The sequence below is a fragment of the Schistocerca cancellata genome, chromosome 4, assembly GCF_023864275.1.
Source record: "Schistocerca cancellata isolate TAMUIC-IGC-003103 chromosome 4, iqSchCanc2.1, whole genome shotgun sequence".
NCBI classification, from domain to species: domain Eukaryota; kingdom Metazoa; phylum Arthropoda; class Insecta; order Orthoptera; family Acrididae; genus Schistocerca; species Schistocerca cancellata.
Genome location: NC_064629.1, coordinates 361,027,028 through 361,048,835, shown reverse-complemented (window position 1 = coordinate 361,048,835; position 21,808 = coordinate 361,027,028). Strand labels below are relative to the sequence as shown.

The 21,808-nt window shown below is 37.4% G+C and overlaps 1 protein-coding gene across 1 annotated transcript in view; it reads right to left on the bottom strand.

The window, feature by feature from the left end:
• LOC126183857 (microtubule-associated protein 1A-like) overlaps positions 1-21,808 on the bottom strand; it is a 610,220-nt gene that overhangs the window by 185,539 nt on the left and 402,873 nt on the right. The gene's annotated exons all lie outside the window — the stretch shown is intronic.

Genomic DNA, 21,808 nt, shown 5'->3' with positions numbered 1-21,808 from the left:
TCAGACAGTGGAGATCAATCAAACATTCCTTTGTTGTCAACAAAAGGGGGTGGAGGGAGCAGAGGAAGACAGCTGCACTCAGCACACAGACTGTTGTGAGGAGAGGAGTGATGTAGGGGACAACAAGTTCAGCTGTCTTCGTACTGTGCGAGTATGACAGCTAAGCTATATGCTTCACACTGAGTTTCAATGGACGTACAAGTGCCGTGTCTTCCTACATATTGTAACCCACCTTCACTGAGTAGTCATAGGCAGTGTCTGTCATGAACCCAGAATTGCCTTATAATTCTTTTTGTAATACAGAAACTGACAGCAAAATATGACATTCACAACTTAGTGTTAGCTACAATGCTGCACACAGTATTTTCATTGTTAGATCTGTACAATTGGCAGTGACTTGACAGAAGTAGCCCAAACTCTTTCAACATCTACTAATTCAGAACTAGAGAGCACACTGATCAAGAAAAGTTTGAAAATGGCAGAAAATAGCAAGTTCCTCTTTTCCACACTTTCTTGCTTGTCTGTACTTGGTAGGTTTGTCTGTTTTATCTTTCTCTCAGAATGACTAGACATTTCCCACACCACTTCGTCTGACAGTTTTATTCTTCTGTTTTAGAAAATAAAATCTACATTTTTAATATTTCCCAATTATTTACAAGTGCTTTGAATTTGGCACCAGTTTATATCTGTACAAATTACATTTTTGCCACTTTTCTGCAGACCTCAAAAACCTTGTGGCATTCTTATGAGTTGTCATCCAGAGAGTTTCTATATCATTGTATGCTTTAGAATTCATACAGTTTACAAAAATTTGTATTGAATTATATATTAAACTTACATACTACCTAACAGCCCATTTGTAAATCAATTTGGCTACAATACTGAAATTAGTGCTACCAGTTCCGTATACGTTCAGTGATGGGAAATATGTGTAGAATTAATTTTATTATTTCATCTATGCACAAATTTGAATAACTAATTTAACATACAGGAGACACCATCAAGGTGCATTGTTTCTTAATCATAAAAAAAGATAACCAACATAAATTCTATATAACTATAAAAACCTAAATTAATATTGAACAACAGTGGAAATTACTGGATGGAATAATACATAAAATAAGGGAAAGACAGACACTCACCTACAGCTGACTGACATGTGGCTCACAGAAACATGAACAGTGAAATATTTATACTAGCTTTCGAGCTCTTGCTCTTTCTTTAGTAGATGTACACACATTCATGCAAACAACCACACAGAACACAAATGTAGATGCCTGTGGTCATGGGTGTGTGTGTTTGGGTGTCTGTATATAAAGTTTCCTTTTGCATATTCCTATGTGCAACACACATCAGTAAGCTATAGATGACTGGTTGTTTTTCCTTTATTTTGTTTTATAAAAAATGTTAATTCTAACATGAGTTCTCCAAAGACAGTGCTACAATCACTCAGAAATTCTATTATTAAATTATAGCAATTCAGTGTAAATTTGGAGTGTAAGCTTTTTTTTTATAAAAGCAACATGTGTAATATAGATGTGTCTGCCTTTAAATTTGTCATGAATCATTGTGAATATATCAAGTACAGTTTGTAAAAAGAGTTTCAATCTGTGACACAGAAGCATGAAATTCTCTTCATTTCTGGTATTTTTCAAACATTCAGAATGATTTCCTGAAAATAAGTCTGAATTTTTTATGTACAAAGTTAAAATACAAAGATGCAGAGTAGTTAAAACATTTAGCTTTCTAACTAGCATAAGAACAAATCCCTGGGATATGTCTAGACAGATTTCTCCAGACTTTGTGTTACACATAATTCTATTCAGATAAACAAACTACTCACCAAGTGATGGCAAAACACACACACAAAAGGAAGTTATAATTAGGCAAGCTTTCAGAGCCAGTGGCTCCTTCTTCAGGCAGAAGGACTGACAGAGATAGAAGAGGGGCAAAGGAAAAGAACTGGAGAGGTCTTAGGAAAAAGGGTAGATTTCAGGAAAGTCACCCAGTACCGCAGGTCAGGGGAGACTGACCGGATGGGATGAGAAGGAAAGTGAGAAGGAAAGACTGATTGTTGGGGACTGCATCAGACAAGATTTGAAAACCTAAAAGGTTAAAAGTGGAAGACACGGTAATATGCAAGACAGAGATTGCTGCTTAAACATCATGCATGAGTTAATAAGAGTTAAAAGCTAAGAGCATCGTAGGATCATATGTAACAGAGAACGGGGGAGGGGGGGGGGGGGTGAAAAATAGATGGGTAAGACAATGAAAGATGTATTACACTAAAATGGAGTGGACAAAAGAGTAGTTACTGTGAAGAATTGCTGAGACAGAAGAAATTAATGTAAATTAAAGCCAGGTGGGTGGCAAGAACCAAGGACATGTTTTAGCACTAGTTCCCACCTGTGCAGTTCTGAGAAACTGGTGTCTGGGGAAAGAGTCCAGGTAGTGCATATGGTGAAACAGCCACTGAGGTCACGTTTGTTATATCATAGAGCATGCTCTGCAACAGGATATTGCATGTTGACAGCATACACCCTCTGCCTATGCCCATTATCCTAATAGATAATTTGGTGGTAGTGATAATGATGTAAAAGGCGAAACAGCATTCACATAACAGCTGGCATATGACATGTTGTTTCACAGGTGGCTCCAACTTTGATAGTATATGTTTTGCCAGTTACAGGGCTGGCATAGGCGGTGGTAGAAGGGTGAATAGGTCAAGTCTTGCAGCAGGGACAGTCATAGGGGTAGGAGCCATAGGGTATGGAGATGTGTGCAGAAGAAGCATAGGGTCTGATAAGAATATTGCAGAGATTGGGAGGGCGAAGAAAAGCTATTCTACATGTGGTGTGCAAAACATGCACAGTCTCCCACCTTTAAGCTCGCAGGTTTTCAAATCTCATCCAATGCTGTTCCCAACAATCAGTCTTTCCTTCTCATCCCGTCTGGTAAGTCTCAGGTGAGAACCTGTGGGTCTGGCTGACTTTCCTGAAATCTACCCCTTTTCCTAGACCTCTACAGTTCTTTTCCTTCACCCCTCTTCCCTCCGCTTCAACCATTCTGCCTGGAGAAGAAGCCACTGACTCCAAAAGCTTGCCTAATTATAACTTTCTTTTGTTTGTGTATTCTGCCACTGCTTGATTAGTAGATTTTTTATCCATTCAATTAACTTATTTTGTCAAATATTGATTTTTTCATATGTTACATATTTCTATTTGCAGTTTTTCTTGTTTTCATTCCCTCAAAATATTGTTCCATACTGACAGTATCTGTGGGATGCTCTCTATCCCTTCTCCACAACTGATGCACAAAGCAGTACTGCACAGGAAAGACTGTGTCATTTGTTTAACAGTTAGTGAACATGTGAAGACCTAGACAACTTTTTTTAACCAAAAATATCCCAGGGAATTTTACACAGTCATTTTTATTAAGCTTCTAGTTCTTTGCATAATTTCAAAATAATTTAATTTTGAATGCTCAGATTTAAACTGTGTTAGTTAAATGTTTGCAGAATTTAATCTTAATCTAATTAGGCTATGGTGCCTGTAGTACTTGGAAAAAATTCCCCATGGCTTCAATGAACATACACATCTCATCTGTACATAAAAAAGAATGGCATTTGATATTTAATGCTAAAACAGATATAGAAAATAAAAACAGGATTGAGCTCAGTACAGGACCTAATGGGACTACCTGAAAAATAATTTGAAAACTAAAAAATTATTGGCTGTGTCTTGAGGTAAAATTAGTTTCTTTCTGTTGATAATATGATCAAAATTATCTACAACCAGGGTCCCATATCCATATTTTGACAATTTGTAGAGCAGCAGATGGGAGTCAACCTGCCAAATGGTTCATGGACTGAGCCATGACAGTATGACCACCTACATAATAGTGGGTTCGTCCACCTTTGGTACATGGTACAGTAGAATTACTGCATGACACAGATTTGACAAGCCACTGGTAGGTTTCTGGAAGTATGTGGCACCAGATGTCTGTGCACAGCTCCTGAAATTCCCATAAATTATGGGCCTGTGGCTTGCAGGCACAGAGATGATGCAAAATAATGGCCCAGATGTGTTCCATTGGTTTAGGTGAAACTGGTGGACAAGACATCAATGAGTTCACTGTCATGCTTCTCAAACCACTGTAGCATGATTCTGGTCTTGTGACAATGACAGTTATCCTGCTGGAAGATGCCATCACCATTGGGAAAGACATCAAGCAAGAAGGTATGATGGTATCCACATTAATGTTCACATAGCCTACAGCTGTAATGGTGCCTTCAGTTTTTACCACAGGTACTACAAAAGCCCAAGTGAACATCATCCACAGCATAATACTACTCCCACCAGCCTGCATCTATGGTGCTGTACACATTTCAAGCAGTCATTCATCTAGATGATGGGATATCTGGATACAACCATTGACCTAGTGTAACAAGAAATCTGATTTATCCAACCAGGCAACACATTTCCCTTGATCTATGGTTCAATCTCAGATATCCTGTTCACACTGCAATTGTAGATGATGATGTCATGGGGCCAACATGAAAACACATAGGAGGATCTGCTATGGAGCCCCATGTTCAACAATGTGAGCTAAATAGTGTGCTCCAAAACACTTGTTCCTACATCAGCATTCTACTCTATCATCAGATCTGTCGCCTACTCATGGTTTCACTGTCCTTCATTCACTTTCAAACAGACATGAAATACCCACAACAGTAGTACTTAGACATGAAATTCCCACAACAGTAGTACACAAACAGCCAACCACCTTCACTATTTCTGAGAAGTTCATTCCCAGACGCCATGCCATAACAACCTGCCCCATGGGAAAGTCATTTATGTCAGTAGCTTTCCCCATTTGTGGCCAATGATTCCTCATTTGTCTCTGCTTCTCTAACATACATTCCTTCCTGTGTCATGTGCCCACAGTGCAATTGGGTGGCATTCAGTCTCATGGTGGGCAGTGATCAAAATGTTTTGGCTCGGAAGTGTATCTTAAAATGTTGTCGTATTAGCTGGCCAATATATCTTCAGTGCTATTTCCCACCATATCCAGCTGCTAATGTAACTGGTAAGCTACAACATAAATTACCTTGGCACAACAAGTCTTCATAGTTGGATTCCACAGTAAACAGTTGCTTTATATAGATGTTCAGCATTTAATACAACATCTAATTCTGATTCTGATTCCAATATAATGCCTGAGAAATGGTTAAGCAAAGTCTATATACGCAAATATGCAGTTTCCACTACAAAGTAGAAGAACAATCATTCCAAACAATATGTAGCCCCCTGCTAAAAAATATCTCTGCAAATATGAATGAAAATATATCTGAGACATATTTTGCGAATTTTGTGTTTGTATCAGGAGAAAAAGGGAACTGTATCTGTCAGTCACAAGCAAACATTAAAGCACTGTGACAAAAATATAGTCACACCAAGTAACAAAATAAAGATGATATGAGACATAATGAAGAAGAAGAGTGGTGGAACTAGAGGTGAGGAGGTGCAGATAGCTTTAAGAATAAAAGATACATTGTTAACAGTTGTGTATGGTGCTGCAAAAATTTTAATAAACATTTCATAACCATTATTAAAAAGATGAAGATGTCAGATTCAGTAGATGGTGCCATATCTTCAACCAGATATTACAAATAACTGCAGTAATATGAAGAGAACCTGCACTATACTAAAAGAAGTAATGTCCACCATCAAATCCTTAACATAAAGAAAAATTCTAAAAGATATGATAAATGATCAACAAAGTGTAATTGAAGAATATTTCTCTGAGTTTAGTATGATTAAGTTATTTCTGTTTCCAGTCATTTATCACTGGAACATTTCCCAATTGGTTAAATATGCTGCAGTTATGTTTCTTTATAAGAAAGGATCTAATGAAGCACTATAAAAAATCTGCCAAATTTCAATTTTGTTGGCATTCTCAAAATTTTTAGAAACAAATGAATTCTTAACCATCTGATTAATAATAATGTGTTGTCAGAGTCACAGTTTGGATTTCTACAGGCTCCTGATACTGAGAAGGAAATTTACTTGTACAGCAAGAATGAACTTAAATTTTTTAAATTAAAAATTACAAGCTACTTGTATAATCAATGACGTGACAAAGGGATTCTGTGTAAATCACAACATTCTTTTAAATAAACTGGAACATTAGTGTTGACAGGAAATGGCTCAAAATGTCTCAGATCATATCTCTCTGAGAGGAAAAAAACAGTGTCAATAGGAAATTGTCCTGTGTTACGCCATCAATATTATCCAATTAGGAATTAATTATATGTGGTGTCCCACAAGGTTTCATCCAATGGCCTTCACTTTTTCTTGTGTGTATTAACAATGTTTCATCAGTAACAGTACCTAATGCCAAGTTTGTTTTGTTTGCAGATGATATAAACATTGAAGTAAATGGAAAGTTACATATTTTTGGAAAGAGTTATTAATGAAATTTTTATGGACATTAATAAATGGTTCCTAGCCAATTCTCTGTCATTACCTTTGAAAACAGACACTATATGCAATGCAGAACTTGTAATAAGGGGTTTCCTCCCAGTATATGTCTAAAATATGACAACAAGCACACAAAACAAGTTGACAGTGTTCAATTCTTGAGACTATAACATGATAACAAATTCAGCTGGGAGCAGAATACTAAAGAGCTGCTGAAAGGCCTCAACAAATCGTTGTTAACAATTTGCATCTTGTCAGACATAGGTGATATGAAAAAAGAAGATAACATACCTTACTTGCTTACATTCCCTAATGTCATATGGTATAATTTTTAGGGTAACTTACCAAACAAAGCTAAGGTTTTCTTAGTCCAAAAGCATGCAATACAAATTATTTGTGGTGTGAACTCACGAGTGTCTTGCTGAAGCCTGTTCAATGAGCTGGGGATACTATCTACTGCTTCCCAATATAATTACCCACTAAACGAAATTTATCATAAATAACATCTCATTTTCAAACTACCAGTTCAGTTCATGGAACCAATAATAAATAGAAATAAGAATAATCTAAATAAAGATTTAAAGTCATTTAATTTGATTTATAATGGTGTCCCTTAGTCAGGAACACAAATTGTTAGTGTGACCAGCAGCCATAAGAAGTTTAGCTACTAATAAAAGTCAGTTTAAGAGTTGCCTGGAAGGGGTGGCCAATTCCTAATCCACTGATGATTTTCACAGTAGAAACAAGCTTCTGTCAAGAAGTGAATATTATCTATATTTTTGTCTGGTTTGACCCATGTTTATTCACATTTTCTAAGAGCTTGCATATTTTTTCCATGCATTAGCTTTTTGGCAAGATGTCTTTGCTGTGAAATAGTGTAATCTGTTTTTATTTTAAGTGCTTCGTGATGCTGTGACCTTAGTGTACTGTGAGAACTTTGCAGAACAGATTTTATGGTTTGCTTATTCTTCTTGTTTATATTTTGTGTCCATCCTAATTTCAGTAATGCCACAGTTGGTTAATTTTATCTCTTGTTGAGGTCTGTTTGTTCTTTCTCAATTAGTCATAACTGCTTTGATAATATTGTTTTGAGATTTGATAAAGTTTTTTACGCAGTATGACACACATGTGGACTGGGATTGTTGTGTGCAGTCAGAAGAAGAATTGACCACTGTCTGGAAACAGCTGAAATCTGTGTTGGCCACAACTGACAATCTTCAGAAAGCTGCTCAAGCTGCAAAAGTATTATGGCATCAGTAGTGAAATGTATGACACCTATGGTACTGTTGGTATCCCTTGTAATACTGCTGTCATTGTGTTTTATGTTACACAACATGAGTCTTCACTTGAGTACAAGTGGAAATGCCCATTTCTGTTCTATGATGGTTTCAATTCAGAGGTGTAATATGTCTACATCTGCTGAGGAAAAGAGAAAAATCTCAGAGCTGCTTGTCCTGGTATGCAATAGGATAGACAGGATGACATGTGCTATGTTAGACGGTCACCTGATGTCACTTAATGTCTGCCTTGCTGTGAAACCTCTTCAATGCCTGTGCATCTCTGATACAATAAGAGATTCTGATCATATGTGAATTATGCTAATGGCAAGACACAATCAATGCCTTCTCTGCTGTGATAGCAGTGGAGATACTATCAAAGACAGTGCTGCCAAAGCAGAGTTACTAAGCACAGTCTTACGAAATGTCCTCACAAAAGAAGACGACGTAAATATTCCAGAATCTGAATTGAGAATAGCTGCCCACATGAGTAACATAGAAGTAAATATTCTCAGAGTAGTGAAGCAACTTAAATCACTTAATAAAAGCAAGTCTTCTGGTCCAGATTGTATACCAATTAGGTTCCTTTCAGAGTATGCTGATGCAATAGCTCCATACTTAAAAATCATATACAACCATTTGCTTGACGAAAGATTTGTACCCATAGACTGAAAAGTTGTACAGGTCACACCAATATTCAAGAAAGGTAGTATGACTAATCCATTAAATTACATGCCCATATCATTAATGTTGATATGCAACAGGATTTTGGAACATATATTGTGTTCAAACATTATGATTTACCTAGAAGAAAATGATCTACTGATGCACAGTCAACATTGATTTAGAAAACATTGTTCTTGTGAAACACAACTAGCTCTTTACTTGCATGAAGTGTTGAGTGCTATTGATGAGGGATTTCAAATTGATTCCATATTTCTGGATTTCTGGAAGTCTTTCGTCACTGTACTACACAAGCGGCATGTAGTGAAATTGTGTGCTTATGGAATATCATCTCAGTTATGTGACTGGATTTGTGATTTTCTGTCAGAGAGGTCACAGTTCATAGTAACTGATGGAAAGTCATCGAGTAAACCAGAAGTGATTTCTAGTGTTCCCCAAGGTAGTGTTATAGGCCCTTTGCTGTTCCTTATCTATTTGGGTGACAATCTGAGCAGCCATCTTAGGTTGTTTGCAGATGACGCTGACAGTTATCAACTATAAAGTCATCAGAAGACCAAGACAAATTGCAAAATGATTTAGAAAATATATCAGTATGGTGCAAAAATTGGCAACTGACCCTAAATAACGAAAAGCATGAGGTCATCCACATGAGTGCTAAAAGGAATTCATTAAATTCGGTTACACAATAAATCAGTCAAATGTAAAGGCCGTAAATTCAACTAAATACCTAGGAATTTTTCATTGCTGCAGATATTCTCACAAAATTCCAATCACCAACTTTCTCCTATGAATGCAAGGGAGAAATGATCACCATGATAAAATAAGGGAAATCAGAGCTTGTATGGAAAGATATAAGTGTTCATTCTTTCCACGTGCTGTATGAGATTGGAATAATAGGGAATTGTTAAGGTGGTTAAATGAACCCTCTGCCAAGCACTTAAATGTGATTTGCAGAGTATCCATGTAGATGTAGATGATTTGGTGCACATTTTTGAAATATACAGACCTGCTCCCTGTGCATGGAAAAGCTCAATGTATTGGAGAAGCTGTTAGTCAGCCATATCACGAATATTTTCTGCAGTGTAGCATGCCATCACACAAACTTTTTGTTCAAGTTATGCAGTGGCTCTGAGAAACAGGTACCTTCACCATGAGAAGGCAGGTCAGTGGTGCTCCACAGCAATGCAACATGCCCAAATTTGAAGAAGGTGTACTGCATCACATTGAAAAGAATCTTTCAACAAGTACATAAAAACAACTGTGTATGCAATTAGTGTTAGTCACAGTATCACCTGGAATGTTCTGCATGAGCAACAATTACAACTATATCACTTACAAAGGGTACACACCTTGGGTCCAGCCAATTTTCCACAATGCGTTGCCTACTGCACGTGGTTCCTACACTGCTGCATCAACATGCCCTGTTTCCATGTTGAGTTCTGTTTGCAGATGAATATAAGATCACTAGGGACCATGTTCTGAATTCATGAAACTGCCATATCTGGGCAGGCAAAAACCTTGTACCATGCACCTTCAGGGGTTTCAGCACAGGAATGGTGCTAATGTGTGGGCAGGTATTCTGGACAGTCATGGGATTGGGCCATACCTCCTACCAGTCAAGCTAATTGGATTCTTCTAAAAACATATTGGACCTGTTCTTGGAAGCTGGGCAACTGAATGTCCATCAGGAAATGTGCTTTAAGCATGATGGTGCACCATCTCATTTCTCAACTGTGGTTTGGAGACATCTCAACAAATGATATAGTGGAAGATGGATAGGCCGAGGTGGTCCAAATACATGCCCACCAAAATTGCTGGATTTAGCTCCTATGGAATACCTCTTGTGGGGTTGTATGCAAAGTTTAATTTATGAGACAGAGGAAGACTTGCTGACATTATTTCTGGCCACTCCACTACAAATTGAAGAGACACCAGGTGCCATGGAGAGTGTGTATCAGAACATGTTTCATAGGTACAATGTCTGTAACAATACTGGTGGTCATCACATCACCACTGCTGTTGCACTGCATCAGTACTGTTCTGTATGTACAGTATGCTGAGTTCTTTTTTGTTCTGGAATAATGCAAACACATAAGGTTTAAGGGTTAATACAAATAAATGTGCTGAAGTGATAAATGGATGCTTCATTATGTTTCCTTTCAAATTGTTACCTAATAACTGTACTGGGTCACACCTGATTCAGTTCCTTATACAGAAGTGGACAAGTTAAACATCTGGATTGAAAACATAGCACAGAAACAGTACATTTCTGGACATGGGTTCATATTCAAAATGTTATGTACTTACTCCCCTCCAGAAATCCTAGATGTTTGTAACAGGAATTTCCAAACACCCTATAGAATGCAGTTTTCCAGCTGTCCTCTTATCAACAAATAACACAAAGTCAATTAAAATGTGGAGTACTGAAAGCTGCATGCCACAACCACCACAAGGAGTTGCATCCTACACAGCTAAAAGAAGAATCATCATTACAGTATGGATGGTTTCATGAAATGCAGCTTGTAATGTATCATCTCTGACCACTGAGTGTCCCAATGATAAATGACAGATCATCTTAACAATGGCACTGTAATACACAAAAGAAATGTACAATGAGTCATATTATGTAGTCTATCTCAGTTTATGCATGAAGAATTTACTAATTTGTTTCCTCAGATTTTCATGTGCACTAGAATTCAGAAATATGAAACCTCTTTTCCCTGTCATTACAAACACTGACGGACATTCTGTATATTCTGGACCGCTTTAACTGTTGGATAAAATTGGAGGATGGTCTGCACAGCAAATAAGGTAAGGAATTTAAAAATCATTAGAGAGATACAACCTGAGAACACAATCAGGAATGATAATGAGGCAGCCAAGGATGAAACTATGCCTGAACATATAAGTTTTTATCAAATGAGAATCTTTGTTCTCATCTGAAATGTTTAAATTTGTTCCTACATGTACACATGTTTTGTCATGAGCTGGGTAGGGTCCTCCAACCACCCTAGATTTTGATGATCTAACATGCCAGTTGGACAGAATTTGGTATGATACCTCTCAGGGGGACATCCAAGAACTCTATGAACCAATGCCAAGCTGAATAAATGCTTAAATAGGCACCAGAGGAGGACCAATGCATTATTGACTTGCTCAATTTGTGAAGCCCTTTCTCTTGAATAAGTCATCCAATTTTTCTGAAACTGTAATCATTTGTTTGTCTTTTATTTATTTATTTATTGTCTTAAGAGTGTATTACACTCTGGCTGAAAATGAGACAACATATGCTGATATATTTTGTGCAGGTGGTGTTGGACAGCTTTTAGGGACATTGAGAATTTCATTGTACAATACACAACTGTACAAACTTCCTTTCACAGAGGAAAATTGATTTTGGTCTTGCATCAATAACTGGAAGGTGGTCTGGTGCAGACAAAAATCAAGGGTCTTCAGCAAAAATAAAGTAGCACAGTTGTGTATTGTACAATGCAGTTCTTAATATGTAGATATATTCTAGGATAAGTATACTTTCTTGGGTATTTATTGAGAAGTACAAGATTTATATGACCACGGAAACTAGATGTCATTTTTGCCAAAATCTCTTATTCATAGCTTATAAATACCACTATTTCTTATTTACTGGTGCATATTTGTTGATTCCTTACAGCCATTTCATCACAATAATATCTGCCATAATATAGCTGTTGGATTTTCACAGTACTTATTGCAGCAGCAGCAGAGAAAACATGGCTGCAAAACCTAATCTTTAGTACACATACTTGATAACATTTTGATTTACAATAAGCTCTAAATAAATGAATATTGTAATCAACTGTGCATTTGTAACAGTGAACTAAAAATCAGTGCATGATATGTAGTGATTAACTCAAACAAATTTTTTGAGACATATTGCTATATTAAAAGATTATTTTAAGCTATTTTTCTGTTATCTGACTTCATATTACTATTGCAGTTGATTAGTTGAATATGTGATGATTATTTTATCTTGTGACAACAATGTATTCTCTGTGAATATGTAATGTTGAGCTCATGTACATGTCTCTCTGAATTCCTTCAGAGAGGCAGAGTAGTGTGTTTACATTTTGCAGGATGCACTGCAGCTGTAGTGGTTATAAAGCTAAGTACTGACAAACTTATTTGTGCACTTTTATATAGTTATTAAATTTAACAGTTTTCGGCGGTGTTTCATGCCATTTGTGACAAAATAATGATATAATAAACTTTTGGAAACTCACTGTGGTTTTTAGAGTTTTCTGTGTGCTGAAGTCATTTAGTAAATGAAACTTCCTGGCAGATTAAAATTGTGTGCCCGACTGAGACTTGAACTCAGGACCTTTGCCTTTCGCGAGCAAGTGCTCTACCATCTGAGCTACCAAAGCACGACTCACGCCCGGTCCTCACAGCTTTACTTCTGCCAGTATCTCATCTCCTACCTTCCAAACTTTACAGAAGCTCTCCTGCGAACCTTGCAGAACTAGCACTCCTGAAAGAAAGGATACTGCGGAGACATGGCTTAGCCACAGCCTGGGGGATGTTTCCATTCTGGAATCATTTAGTAAATTTTGTGCTTTAGTTTTCAACTGACATTTCTTATTGTTTCTAGTGAAATATTTCCATAAAATTTTCATTCAGTGGTTTAACTTCATTTAGTGTTCCAGTGGCTGTTTGAATTTTTTGGTTTTAGCTAATAATTTTGTGAAGTTTTGTTGGTATTGGTATTAGCTATGGTGTAGTAATATTAACACAAGTAGTTGCTTTCTTAGTAGGCAGAGAATTTTGAGACCGTTATTGTTGGTTCTATAAATAGTTCTACTGGTGTCACTGAACTTTGGTAACTTAGACATATAGTTTTTCTCAGTAACTGTAAAATTTTACCATGAGTGAGAAGTGTGGGCTCTGTCATAGGTTTGTGAGTAGTGGGTTATGGTGTGGGATTTGTTCAAAGTATTTTCATTTGGGGGAATGCAGTGGGGAAGCTAGTGGTTATTTTAGTGAGATCCTCTCATGGTAATGCAGAATCTGTAGTAGAAATAAGCTGACAGAAGAGCAGGAGCGTAAGATCTGTGCCCTTCAGGTGAAATTACAACGCACAATGGAAGAACTTGATAGGTTGAGGAGGGTGAAGTGTGGTGGGGAATGGGAACTGGCAGTTCGCAAGAAGGCAGCTAGGAAGAGGAGGTATTCAGACAGTTTTACTTTGCGTATATGCAATAGATTTGACCAACTGTCAGAGCTGAGTGGAGAGGAGTCTCGTGCAGCTGTAGATGTAGGGAACATGCAGCAGCCCTCAGCAATTAGGAGGCCTAAGTTAGTTGCAAAGTCTAACAGAAAGAAGAAGGTTCTGCTGCTAGGTAGTTCTCATGGTAAAGGTGTGGGCCAACAGTTGCAGGAAGTGTAGGGGAGTGAGTACCAGGTCACCAACATTGTGAAGCCTAGTGCAGTGTTGGCTCAAGTGACTGACAGCATAGGGGAGTTATGTAGCAATTTTACAAAGGAGGATCACCTGGTAAAGATAGCTACTCAAACTGGTGGCACTAATGTGCATTTTGTGCAACTGTTTCAGCGTCATGATTGGCCTCACCTTAATGCGGTTGTTAGGCACGCTGATATGGGGCTGAAGAGGGTACTGATTGCAGAGGGCATTGGTCACATCTCAGTGGTGCCAGTTGGGTGTATCAGCAGATCAGGTTTCACTAGTCATGGCCTGCACCTCAATAGGTATGGGAAGGGGAGGCTGCCTAAGCTTATTGGTGACAATTTAGTGGGTGGTGGTGGTGGGGTCACTCATGGAAAAATTCCTGTAGTAGTTGGTGTTAGAGCATCACCTTTTTTAGATTGAAGTCAGCTGATAAGTATACCTGCTTAAAGGAAGTCCCTCTAACTAAGGGTTCACCTTACGAGGATGTAATGTTTCCAAGTAGATAAGGAATTAGCATATTTCATCAAAATATACGAGGTATTAGAGATAAAGATAAAGTTAGTGAACTGCTTATAGATACTGAGTCTGAAATTATTGGTATATCGGAGCACCACTTAAATAATTTGGCAATTCAGAGGCTTCCTTTACCAGGATACAGATTAGCAGGCTGTTTCTCAAGGAGTTCCTTGAGGGGTGGGGGAGAGGCTATGTATGTAAAAAACAGTATTCCAGTTGAATCCATAGATGTATCACGACACTGCACTGAACAGATATTTGAATGTTGTGCACAGGCAGTTGAATTTAGTGAAACCAAACTTCTAATTGTTGTTGTTTATAGGTCCCCTAACTCCGACTTCAGAGCATTTCTGCTCAAGCTAGAGAGGTTCTTGATTCACTTTGTACGAAGTACCAGAAATTACCAGAATGAGATTTTCACTCTGCAGTGGAGTGTGCGCTGATATGAAACTTCCTGGCAGATTAAAACTGTGTGCCTGACCAAGACTCGAACTCAGGACCTTTGCCTTTCGCGGGCAAGTGCTCTACCATCTGAGCTACCGACGCACGACTCACGCCCGGTACTCACAGCTTTACTTCTGCCAGTATCTCGTCTCGTCTCCTCTCCTAGGAGATGCTTCGGTAGCTCAGATGGTAGAGCACTTGCCCGCGAAAGGCAAAGGTCCCGAGTTCAAGTCTCGGTCAGGCACACAGTTTTAATCTGCCAGGAAGTTTCATACCAGAAATTAGTTATATGTGGTGACTTCAAAGTTAATTTTGTATATGATGGTGCAAGAAAAGGGATGTTGGTAGATCTCCTAAATTCATATGATCTGATGCAGACTGTATTTTTTTCCAACTAGGGTGCAAGGGAACAGTAACACAGCCATAGACAATATTTTTATTCATTCTTCATTACTAGATGGGCATTCTGTTACTAAAAGCGTGAACGGCCTTTCAGACAATGATGAAAAAATTTTAACTCTAAAAGGCTTTTGTACTTAAACCAATGTCATATTTAATCACAAACTATGTAGCAAAGTTAATTCAGCAGCAATAGAGAGTTTTTTAAACCTTGTCAAGGAACATGAGTGGCAGGATGTTTATGGTGCAGATAACATAGATGATAATTAAAATGCTTTCCTTAACACATTTCTCACACTCTTTGAGAGTTGCTTTCCATTAGAACATTCTAAATGGGGAACTAGCAGTAATAGGAGGCAGCCCGGGTTGCTGACTAGTGAGATAAGAATATCTTGTAGAACAAAGCCAGAATTATATCAAAATGTTAGAAGTAGTCACAATCAAGCTACAGTAGCCCATTACAAACAGTATTGTAAGGTGCTTAAAAATGTTATTAGGACGGCAAAGAGTATGCGGTATGCAAACAGAATAGCTAATTCACAGGGTAAAATTAAAACCATATGGTCAGTTGTGAAGGACTGGTCAACAGCACAAGGTTGACGATATAAAGTCAGTTCACAGTAAAAATATTTCTGTTACTGGTAAATCAGATATATGCACAGTATTTAACAATCTTTTCTGAGCATTGCTGGTCAATTAAATAAAGATTTAGTTTCTACAGGAAATAATATAACTTTCTTGGCAAATGCCTTTCCAAGATTGGTGTCTGAAATACTCCTCTGTGATACAGACAAGAGGGAGATCGAGTCAATAACTAAATCACTGAAAATTAAGGACTCTCATGGTTATGATGGAGTGTCTAGCAGAATATTAAAGTACTGTGCTGCACATTTTAGCTCTGTATTTAGCCATATTTGTAATTTTTCCTTTAGGAATGTTCAGTTTCATGAGTGATTAAAGTACTCAATCATAAAGCCACTTTATAAAAAGAGAGAAAGGGATAACATAGATAATTTTGATCTATTTGTATGCCATCAGTGTTTGCAAAAGTTATTGAAAAGGCTGTGTATGTAAGGGTAATTGTTCATTTTCTATCACACGATTTGCTATCGAATGTACAGTCTGGCTTCAGAAATCGTTTAACAACTGAAAATGCTATAGTCTCTTTTCTTTGTGAGGTACTGGATGGGCTAAACAAAAGGTTTCAAATGCTTGGCATATTTTTTATTTAACTAAGGCATTAGATTGTGTTGATCACAAAATATTGCTCCGGAAGTTGGACCATTACGGAATACGGGGAGTAGCTCACAATTGGTTCACCTCTTACTTTAGCAACAGGCAGCAAAAGGTCATTATTCACAATGTTGATAATGGCTGCGATGTGGGATCTGAGTGGGGTACTGTCAAGTGGGGAGTGCCCCATGGATCAGTGTTGGGGCCACTCCTGTTCCTTATTTACATAAATGATATGCCCTCTAGTATTACAGGTAACTCTAAAATATTTCTGTTTGCTGATGCTAGGTAGTAAAGGATGTTGTGTGCAACATTGGCTCAGTTTCAAATAGTGCAGTACATGACCTCGGTTCATGGCTTGTAGAAAATAACTAATGCTAAATCACAGTAAGACTCAGTTTTTACAGATTCTGACATGCAATTCAACAAAATCTGATGTTTTAATTTCACAGAACAGGCATATGATTAGTGCAAGTGAACAGTTCAAATTTCTAGGTGTTCAAATAGATAGTAAGTTGTTGTGGAAAGCCCACTTTCAGGATCTTGTTCAAAGACTTAATACTGCCATTTTTACTATTTGAATGGTATCAGAAGTGAGTGATCGTTCGACACGGAAATTAGTCTAATTTGCTTATTTTCATTCACTTATGTCATATGATATTACATTTTGGGTTAACTCTTCCCACTCTAAAAGGATATTTTTGGTTCAGAAACAGGCAGTTTGAGCAATAAGTGGTGCAAGTTCACAAACCTCTTGTTGACCCCTGTTCACGAGTCTGGGTATTTTGACAATGGCCTCTCAAAATATATATATATATATATATATATATATATATATATATATATATATATATAAATAAAAAAAAAAGAAAGATGATGAAACTTACCAAACAAAAGCGCTGGCAGGTCGATAGACACACAAACAAACACAAACATACACACAAAATTCTAGCTTTCGCAACCAACGGTTGCCTCGTCAGGAAAGAGGGAAGGAGAGGGAAAGACAAAAGGATTTGGGTTTTAAGGGAGAGGGTAAGGAGTCATTCCAATCCCGGGAGCGGAAAGACGTACCTGAGGGGGAAAAAAGGACAGGTATGCACTCGCACACACACACATATCCATCCGCATATACACAGACACCCTCAGGTAAGTCTTTCCGCTCCCGGGATTGGAATGACTCCTTACCCTCTCCCTTAAAACCCAAATCCTTTTGTCTTTCCCTCTCCTTCCCTCTTTCCTGACGAGGCAACCGTTGGTTGCGAAAGCTAGAATTTTGTGTGTATGTTTGTGTTTGTTTGTGTGTCTATCGACCTGCCAGCGCTTTTGTTTGGTAAGTTTCATCATCTTTCTTTTTAGATATATTTTTCCCACGTGGAATGTTTCCCTCTATTATATATATATATATTCTCTCTATTATATATATATATATATATATATATATATATATATATATATATATATATATTCCTTACTGTCATTTTTTGTTAACAACATTAGTTTATTCCCAAGAATAAGCAGCTTTCACTCGGTTAATACTCGGCAGAAATCAAAGCTGCATTTGGATCGGACTTCCTTAACTCTTATGCAAAAAGGTGTGTAGTATACTGCTGCATCCATTTTCAATAAGCTACCACTCGAATTCAAAAATCTTAGCAGTAATTTATGCACTTTCAAATTGAAACTGAAGAGTTTTCTCATGGGTCACTCCTTCTATTCTGTCGAGGAGTTCCCTGAAAAATTAAGCTGATTCTTCTTGTATTGTTGATTGTGTTTACTTAAACTTATAGACTCACTTTTTTCGAGTTCATAAACATTTATTTTTATCTGTTATTACTTTTATGTTGTAATTTTATGTACTGAAACGTTCCATGACCTTGGAGAGTTGGTCCTACGGGACTTGATGTGTGTAAAAAAAAAAAAAACATGTTGCACAACATACTTTAAGATGGGGTGGAGTGGTTCTTTGCCACCTTGTGCCTTCCAGATGCTCAAATTGTCTTGAATTCATACCATATAACAGGCAACCTCATAGAGTTGCTCTTGTTACCTACTGAGAATAATTCAGACTCCATAACAAATTCTTCTATTCTTAAATGGGGCAGTGCATGTTCCATCGGGCCACATTTGTAAATTTATTGCAATATTTGAATGGGAGTTCTATTTTATTGCTTTGCAGCCATTCAGTAATATGAGAGCTATTTTTTTTACCTCCAGTCAGTCATAAAATAAAAACAACACTGAAAGTCTGATGAAACTTTGTGCAGTGTCTCTAGTATCCCCACTATTGTGTCACATCACACTTTAGTTCTGATTGCATATTGAGCATGTAAAGATGCCAAGATAATAGTGTCTCCCACCAAGTGTGAAGTCCTCATGAGGAGTTTTATCTCATTTCATGAGGCCCACATAAAGTAACTGTCATGCATTTCCTTGTTCATAACAATTCTCGGCCACATACTGCAACAGAAACAAGGATGTTTCTGCTGTGTTCGACCACCCTCCATCACTTTGCTCATGTGGTCTGCTCAGCTTGAGCACATTATTTTGGCACAGACAAACAACTGCAGACCACCACAAAGAAATAGTGGAAATCACAGATGGCTGCCTTCTATGAGGAGGGTATTAGAAAGTTGATGCCATGCTACAGCCAGTGCGTAAGTCAGACTGGTAACTGTGTAGAGAAGTAGTTGGAAGGCATAGCTAATGTTTCAAATAAAACATTTTGGTTTTTCACGGTGGTTTCCACTTCACAACTAATTGAAGTTTGGGGAAAAAAAGCCCTCGTAACATTTTCTCTGCACCAAAGAGAAAGCTGATGATACTGGACATATTATTATGTGATAAGAGGGGTGGTTGATTAGAATCACACATTATGGAGTGATCTTTTTCAATGAGCATCCTGGACCACTCTTTTTAGCATCTTGCATTCATATCAAAATGATAATCCTCACCACCATTTTGCACAAAAAAAGAAAAACTATCATTTTTCATGCAGCAAAGGATGAGGCATTATGAACTACATAATAATGTATTGTAAATTAACTATATCCAGTTCAAAAATGATTAATAGTTGCAGGACATGTATGGTCAATGTTTCATTAGATGTTACACTGCATCAGAATGCCACATATATATACACCACATATATATATATATATATATATACACTATTTGATCAAAAGTATCCAACACCCCTATGTAATGTGGAATTGACCACTAGATGTCATGAGAAGCAGACCAGCCAGTATAAGAGTAGAGTTGCAGTAACAACAAAATGAGTTGGTCAGGAGAACTCAGTGACTTCAAATTTGGACTGGGCATTAGATGTCACCTGAGTATCAAATCCATTAGAGACATTTCAAACCTTCTACATCTACACAAGTTGATTGTTGGTGATGTGACTGTGAAGTGTATAATAAAGGAATGACTACAGCTACACCAAGACCGGTATATCTCACATAATGATGAATGGGGATCATAAAACATTGCAGATTATGGTTGTAAAAGATCACATGAAATAAGCAAAAGGAATTACTCATGAGTTCCAAAAAGTTACCAGAAGTCCAGTCAGCATTACAATTATGTGTAAGGAGTTAAAAAGAATGGGATATGATTAGATCCACATAAGCCACACATTTCTGTAGTCAATGCTGAGTGATGTTCTAGGTCTTATAAAGAGTGACATCACTGCACATTAACTGACTGTAATTGAGTCATTTGGATGATGAATCACCTTATACCTTGGGCAATTTGATGAGAAAGGTCTAGGTTTGGTGAATGCTTGGAGAACATTACCTGCCATCATGTGTAATGCCAACAGTGAAGTATGGAAGAGCTGATATTATGGAATGGTGATGTTTTTCATGGTTATGGTGCATTTCCCTTATGGTTCTTAAGAAAATGCTAAATGCAGAAAGTTATGAAGTTTTCACTGCATTATGTACTGCTTACATTATGGGAAAAGTTCAGAGATGATGATTGTCTGTATCAGCATGCCATGTCAGCATGTCATGTCATTAAGCAGTATCTGTGAGCCAATTGTTTGTGATAAACAACATTCCTGAAATGGATTGGCCAGCTCAGAGTTTCAAACTGAATTCAATGGAAGATCTTTGGAATGAGTTACAAAGTCGATTTCACTCCAGACCCAAGCATCCAACATCACTCACTACCATGTATGGTTTTGGCTCTTGAGGAAGAATAGGCTGCCATTCCTCCACAGATATATAGGCACATCACTGAAAGTGTCCCCCTGCAAAGCACAAGCCATCATAAAGGCAAATATCCATTGTAGCATATAATTGGTGTCCAGATGCTTTTGAATAGATAGTGGGTGTACTGAATCACTTCATGAGTTGTAAAGAAATATTTTAAATATTTTGTTCATTAATATTCTTGACTTTTAAATCCAAAGCATTAAGATCAAATTAATCAAACAGCATGTACTAAACAGTCATTCCAGATGTGGATCCAAATGATAGTTTGGTATAGCCAACATCTGACATGCCACCAAGTTCATCATTCCAGTACATAATGTATTACTGCTGACCTGCTTGCGTCAAGTTGGTGTGCATAGCTTAGGAAAGAATAAATGATGAGCAGTTCTTAATAAATCAATAAAAGGACAAAAAGTTTGAGTGTAGCATTTTTTTTTTCATTTTTAAACTTGATTGAGAAAGTGGTATATTTGATAATGACACATTGATGATGAAACACATTTTGTAACACAGCAACACATGACCAAACAATATAATACCAGTCATCTCAGGAGTCCCACAAGGATCAACTGTATGGGAGGATGAACCGTAGACTCAATCATCCTTATTCTTGTTCTTAATTGCTACCCAGAAATTGTACCATCAATTTTCCTTTATTAATTGCCAACTACACAAACATACTCTCTTAGAACATTTTGCCACAGCAGATGAAAGTTAACTAAGCTGACAGTGGTAAAAGTTTATTGTACTCGCTCTATGATAACATCCTGCTCAACATGGATATAACCACTCATATGACCTTCCCATGAAAGAACCATATAATATATATAAAACCAATAATTATTGAAAATAAAGCTATTGAACAGGATAGTCACACTAAATTCCTTGCGCTATGGACAGATGATGCGTTACAGTGGAATATTCACAGAGATAAATTATTAAGAAAATCAATCAGCCTCTGCTAGACCCTTAGAGAGCTCACTCAAAGGGTGACTTGACTACCAAAGAACTGTTTCCTCTGTTCAGGTCAACTTTGTCATCTCATATGGTATTTCTTTATGGGAATCAACAAACATAAAAATATGGCTCTGAGGAAAAAAAGTGAAGATCATG